Raw genomic sequence first — 7,192 nt, forward strand, 5'->3', positions numbered from 1 at the left:
ACACTTTGACAGTGACAGCTCTCCAGTCAACACAAAAGGAGTAACAATGGCAGACTTGGAGAAGCTTAAAAGTGTGCGATCAAGAGCACAGGCTTCATTCACCAAAAGGGCCCATACTCTCACCAAACCGGGACTTTTGGAATCGACTGAGATTCTCAGGGAATGGAAGATTTTCAAGACTGACTTTTCTAAAGTTACAGATGCAGGGTATGAGTATGCTGAAGCCCTGAGGGAGTCAACGGATGAAGAGGTCATAACATCTGCAGACCAAATTGATACAAAAACAGCGGAGTGTGAGAACAGGTTCCTCGAGGTAAAAACAGCCGCCCAGGAAACTTTTTGGACCAGCTATGCAGAGGAGGCCTTCTTCAGGCAGGCCGAAACGGCTGACTCGGCCATCACTCAGGCAGAGGAAGAGGAAGGTAACCCTCTGAAGTCAATCAAGGACCGAAGGCTGAGGAATAGAGGTCTTGAAAGAGAGGTCAATGAACTCGGAGAAATGATAGCAGAGTGGAAGGAGTTACTTCCTGGTTCGAAGGTAATAGATCTCAGGACACGCCACAGGGCTCTAAAGAAGAGGGTCCTGGCATTGTTGGACATACTGGAGGAAGATGAAGCCGACCAAGTAAAGGGTAGAGAAAGAAACCTGGGAGATGATGGCAGCATGGTTGGTGATCCACCAAAAGATGCTTATTTCCCATCTTTTCCCTCTCTCCCTGACATGTCGACTGATCTCAAGGTCAAGCCTAAAACAATGATGGGGGCTTCGAACATGAACACCCGGCTACCCTCACGGCCAACCCAGCCCCTCTCACGGCAAAGCAGCCCGTTGACCGCAAGAAACCCTGATCTCAAGCCTCAAATTAGTCTTGAAAGAGCACGACTTCCCACTTTCTCTGGTGACATGAGGGACTATTACCGTTGGAAGACTGAGTGGGAGGACCTACAACAATTGGGTAACCCACAAGGTACGGATTGTATAAAAAAGTTCCACTTATTAAATAGTCTCCACGAAAAGGTCAAGAAGGATCTCGTCCTATCTAGCTGTGGATCCGCCGATGAGATATTCTGGCTGCTGGACAACAAATACGGGAACAAAGCAAAAATAGTCCTAATGATTACCAACGAGGTCCAGTCTCTTCCCCCAGTCAAAGGAAACAATCCCAGAAAAACCATTGAATTGATCCAGGCTGTGGAACGGGCACTGTGCAATCTCCAGATTCTTGGTGAAGAGGACGCTGTGAAGAACCGTGTTGTTGCGCAATCTCTGGAAAGCAAGCTTCCCAGTTTACTCAAGAGGGAGTGGATTACGCACAAAACTAACCCAGCAAACGGGTTCTCTCCACTGTACCACTTTGATTGCCTCCTGAGATTCTTGAAGAAGCAGGAGGAAATTCTTGAAGAGTTGGATCAGTTGGAACCTAGCCCTGCAGACAAAGGCCCCGTGGAAAAGGTCGGCGCAGACTACCCAGATAAGAGAGGGAGGAAGGCTTTCACTAAGTCCACAGCAGGTCAGAAGGACGACCATCCCAGCTGCACTGTCTGTGAAGATGACTCCCATGCCGGCAGGCTATTTGCATGCAAGGTCTTCAGAGAGCAAGATCTCTCAAGTAAAAGGGCCCATTTAAAGAAGCTAGGGTTGTGCTTCAAGTGTTTGCGGCCCCACCCCAAGGATGGAAAAGGATGCACACCCAGATTCCTCTGCCCAAAAGCAGATTGTCGGAGAGAAGGGGTGTCGGACCACAATTACCTTCTGTGTCCTAAGCCACCAACTCCAAAGAAGGACAGCAGCAGTGATGAGCAGAGCACCATAAAAATTGGGGGAAAGAAACTTGGCCTTACCAACAAGCAAGAGGAGTTTCTGGCAGAGCTTACTCCAGAACAAAGAGAGAAGTATAAGAACGCATTCTCAAACAAAATTTCCTCAACTGTATGCGTCAAGGCTGGAGATGGACTGCAAGAACATCCAGTTGTGATGATGCTGATGGAAATAACAACAAACTCTGGTTGCCTTATTGGTGCCCTAATCGACCTCGCATCTGACACCAATTATATTACCAACGAAGCAGCCGATCGTCTTGGACTATGCGGTGAGAATATCAGGCTTATTGTCCATGGAGTCGGGGGGATGAAGAAGACTGTCCTGTCCAGAAGATTTTCCTTGCGGTTAAAGGTGAAGACATCCAAGGGAAAAGTGGCAGAACATAGAATTCTCTGCTATGGCTTGGAAAATATTGCGGAGGTGACCCAACCAGTCACTGCCAAGCAGCTGCAGAAATTCTTTCCAAATGTACCCAGAGACGAGCTGGTCCGTCCCACAAAGATCGACCTCCTTATCAGTCACCGGGAAGGTCGTCTTGTTCCCCAGCCAATCAGGATTGTGGGAGACCTCGTCCTCTGGGACGGCCCGCTGGGAAAGACTATCGGGGGAACCCATCCCGACCTCATGGAGACAGCTGATCTGGCCGTGTACCGCTCTGAAACTCACCTTGCGAGGACCATGAGATCAGCCGTAATGGCGTATAAAGAGACCGTCATACCTCAAGAAGAGGAAGGAAATCCGCTTGTCCGGAGCACCGCAGCCACCACCAACAAAGAGGTGTTCGAGTGGTTCAGGTGGGACAGCATCGGAGCGGCGTGCAGTCCTCAATGTGGCGGATGCAAGTGTGGCAGGTGCCCCCCTGGAGGAAAAGAAATGACCCTCAAGGAAGAGCGGGACCTGGAAAAGATAAAAGATTGCTTAACATACGTGCTGGCGGACAAACATAGCAACTTACCCCACTGGGACACAGCCTATCCCTGGAAGGCAGACCTCTCAACACTGCCAGACAATCGGCATGCGGTGGAGGCAACCTTCAGAAACACGGAGAAACGTCTGCAGAAGGAACCTGCATGGAAGGCTGCATACAAAGAACAAATCCATGAAATGGTCTCAAGAGGAGCTGCTGCTAAACTCACAAAGGAAGAAATCAACTGCTGGAAAGGACCTAAATGGTACATCAGCCATCTGGTTGCACCAAACCCTCACTCCTCCTCAACCCCTGTGAGAATTGTGTGGAACAGTAGCCAGGAGTTCCGAGGCATAAGCCTAAATGATCTTCTTCACAAGGGTCCTGATGTCCTCAATCCCATCAGAGGTGTCCTTCTGAGGTTCAGGAGTGGACTCCATGCTGCACTGGGTGACGTAAAAAAGATGTACAACTCAGTGTGGCTGAAAGATGAAGAAGTCCACCTCCACCGCTTTCTCTGGAGAGACAACCCTGAGGATGACATTGAGGTGTTTGCAGTTGTCAGAGTCAATATTGGTGATAAACCCGCAGGATGTATCGCACAAGTTGCCATGAAGGAGACGGCCAACCTTCCTCAGTTCGCTGATATGGTTGAAGAACGGCGAGCTCTGACTGAGGACAGCTACGTGGATGACATCTTGACCTCACACGATGACCTCAAGACGCTGGAAAGGATCACCAAAGGGGTGGAGGAGATGTTGAAAGCGGGAGGCTTCTTCCTCAAACCGTGGGTCCTGTCACACCAAAGTGGGAGGAGTGGAGCCCCTGCTGAAACAACTGCTAACTCTACTGCAGAAACAACTGCACCCAGGACTCTGGTACTGCCCAACCAAATGCATGATGGGGAAAACAAAGCACTCGGGGTCGGCTACGAACCTGAAACAGACAAGCTTCGGTTGCTGACATCGATCAACTTCTCTAAGAAAAGAGGGAAAATGAGGACAGGACTTAATCTGAGCATGGACGATGTTAGGGAAGCAACACCAAATCCCCTTACCCGACGCATACTTCTTAGCCAAATTGCTGCATTGTATGACCCAATTGGTCTTGCCTCGCCAGCCAAACAAAAGGGAGTGATGTTGGTACGAGAATCATTCCAGGAAGCTGGCAAAGACAACCCATCTAAAGACACATGGGATGCCCCACTCTCACCAAAACTTCGAGAAGCCGCAATAACGCTCTTTGAAGAATACGTGAGACTTGGCCAGGTCAGGTTTGAGAGACGCCTCACGCCACCTGGAGCCATAGGCCCACCAATAGGGATCACTTTTTCAGATGGAAGCGAATCCTCCTATGGAGCTGTGCTCTACTTGCGGTGGGAAACCAGGGACAGAGTTGAAGTGAAGTTTGTGGAATCCAAAGCTAAACTAACCCCTCTCGACCAAAAGGGAGATGTGATCAAGGCGGAACTATGTGGTGCGGTCTTTGCCACCCGCCTAAAAATGTACTTTGAAAAGCACTGCCACATTAATGTCAAGCAATGGATTCACTTCGTGGACAGCCAAACAATCCTGGCAGCCATCCAAAAGAACAGCTATGGCTACCAGACCTTTTTTGCTAATCGAATCGGTGAGATTCAGAAAGCTGGACAAGTGGAAGATTGGAGATGGATCGAAGGCAAACGAAACATTGCTGATATACTTACCAGAGGTACAACTCCTGAGGAACTGAATGAAGGGTCAGAGTGGCAGCAAGGCCCCGAGTTCCTGAAGTTGCCCGTGACTGACTGGCCAATGAAGATGGCCAGTGAAATTACACCTTCTGCTGCTGAAGATGTGGGGAAACTTCAGCGGAAAGCCTTTTCAGCAGTGGTCACCAGGTCCCAGTCAAAAGGAAGAACTGGCCCCAACGAGCCTGGCATAAAGGCAGAACTCAAGCATGAAGGAGCCAATGGTAGACTGACCTCACCAGCTGTCCCGGGTGTAACATCAGTGGCAGGAAGACAGAGAAGGCCCTGGACAATTGGACTGGTGCAACTTGTGGAACCTCAACGCTTCAGTTCTCTGTCCAAACTGTGTGGTTCCATAGCCTGGACTCGACGTGCTGCAGAAACCTGGCTAGGAAGTCGCCAGACATCGGACTCATCAAAGTGGGAGGCAAACTGCTCTATCCTGTCTGTAGAGGAAAGAGCGCAAGCATTCCGAGACCTGGTCCTCGCAACCCAATATGGCAGTCTGTTCCTGGACTCGACACTGAACCGCTTGGTGGTCCACAAAGACGAGAACACAGGAATCCTTGTCTGTGGAGGACGAATCCAGTCCTGGAAAGAAGATGGAACAGCTGTTCCTCTGATCCCATTTAATTCATGGCTCGCAACCCTGCTATCAAGAGAAGCCCATGACGAGAACCATGAGGGTGTCGCTGCCACACTTCTGCGCACCAGGAAGAAAGCATGGATTGTGCAAGGTCGGAGAGCAGTAAAGAAAGTAGTGAACGACTGCTTTACATGCCGCAAACTGAAAGCAAAGATGTGCCAGCAGGTAATGAGCGATCTGCCGCCAGAACGCTCACAGCGTGCCGACCCATTTGAGCATACCACACTTGACCTCTTCGGCCCCTTTGAAATCAAGGATGCTGTCAAGAAGAGGACAGGAAAAAAGGTGTGGGGTATAGTCTTCTCTTGTATGGCATCAAGGGCAGTTCATGTGGACATTGTTGACGACCAATCATCTGAAAGCTTTGTCCAAGCTTACTCTCGCTTTGTAGCATTGAGAGGCCATCCTAGAAAATTGTGGTCAGATAGGGGAACCAATTTCATTGGAGCTAAACCTGCCCTACAACACTTGCATAGGTACTTAGCTACCTTACAGGAAGCATCCGTAGAGGACAAAGCTGCCAAGAATGGGACAGAGTGGGCATGGAACTTTCATCCAGCTGACGCACCCCATCGTAACGGGGCTGCAGAAGCTGCAGTTAAGCTCATAAAGAGGGCTCTCACTAGCCTCGGAGGGACGACAAGCTCACTCACCTGGGGTGAACTCCAAACCCTCTTCTTCCAGGCAGCTAACCTCACCAACGAACGGCCGATAGATGCAAGGGCACAAGAACAAGAAGACTCTGTAGAGTATCTGACCCCCAACACTCTGCTCCTCGGGAGGACCAGGCAAGGAGGAGATACAGGAGGAATCGACTTGTTCACCCACCCCTGGCGCCGTCTCAGAGCCATCCAAATTGGTGTGGATATGTTCTGGAAGAAGTGGAGTGAACTTGCCGGACCTAACCTATTCATTCGGCCTAAGTGGCACCAGACCCGAAGGAATGTAGCCATCGGTGACATTGTATGGATTGCTGATCAAAATGCACTGCGAGGGCAATTTCGGCTTGGAAGGATCGAAGCCGTGCACCCTGACAAGAAAGGACTTGTGAGAGACGCAGATGTCAAGACGTGTGCAGGCCTCCCTGCCTCCCTAATAGTTGGGCTGAAGAGGAACCCTCAGCAGCTGACGGCAGTCGTCTTACGGAGAGACATAAGGAGACTGGTAGTCCTCATCCCCGTGGAAGACCAGTGACTCTTGACTTTTAAAAAAAAAAAAAAAAAAAAAAAAAAAAAAAGTGGTGAAATGTTTAGTGTGTGACCGCCTTGAATCGCATGATCAGACGGTCAAGTGGGAGGTGTTACGTTCACTACGTCACGGGTGTTCAGCGGCAGTGCGGCGCAGGTGAGATGATGAGAGTGGGAGGTTTCACTTACCTGATTTGAAGCACGGGCTGTAAACGGGAGCTGGCACTAGTGCAGCATGTTGTCACGTCGGGAGAGATGCGCCACCGGTAAGGTGCTGTTTTATATTAATTGGGCTGGTTTAAGTTTGTTTTGAAAACGCTGCCGCTGTGCTGGCATTGTTTATGTGCGCCGTTTGTGTGCTTGATCCGTAAATGTTTGAGTTTCAATTGTGGCGTCTTCACTGTACTTCCTGGTTGCGGTGCATGCTGGGAAATGTAGTTAATTGTTTTACATGGGTAACGATTTGCTTTGCTCAGCGTTGCTACTAAAAAACTACACTCATTACTTGCACTTTGGGCCAATTTACTGAGAGCACTTCGTGGTTAAGGCTGTTGCTTTAATGTGTGGCATTGCTATTTATTTACATTTGGTTTAAGTAATTGAATTGGTTTAACAAATTTGTGGCAATGAAATGTGGCTTGTGTGCAGCAGTGCAATGTTTAAATGTGCAATGTTCAATATTTCTTGTGAGGGAAATTGTTGCATTTCTTCAATTATTGCATATATACAGTTTAAAAAACTAATTATTGTAATTCAAATTTTATTATTATAACACCAAATACTGATTATATTTACTACTACTAAATTATACTTGTAATTTATATTTGCATAATTTATTTATTCAGAATTTATAATATTATGTATATTGCTGTTTACACCATAGCTTTTCTATTTTATAGGT

This window comes from Cololabis saira, chromosome 7 (assembly GCF_033807715.1).
Source record: "Cololabis saira isolate AMF1-May2022 chromosome 7, fColSai1.1, whole genome shotgun sequence".
Lineage (NCBI taxonomy): Eukaryota > Metazoa > Chordata > Actinopteri > Beloniformes > Belonidae > Cololabis > Cololabis saira.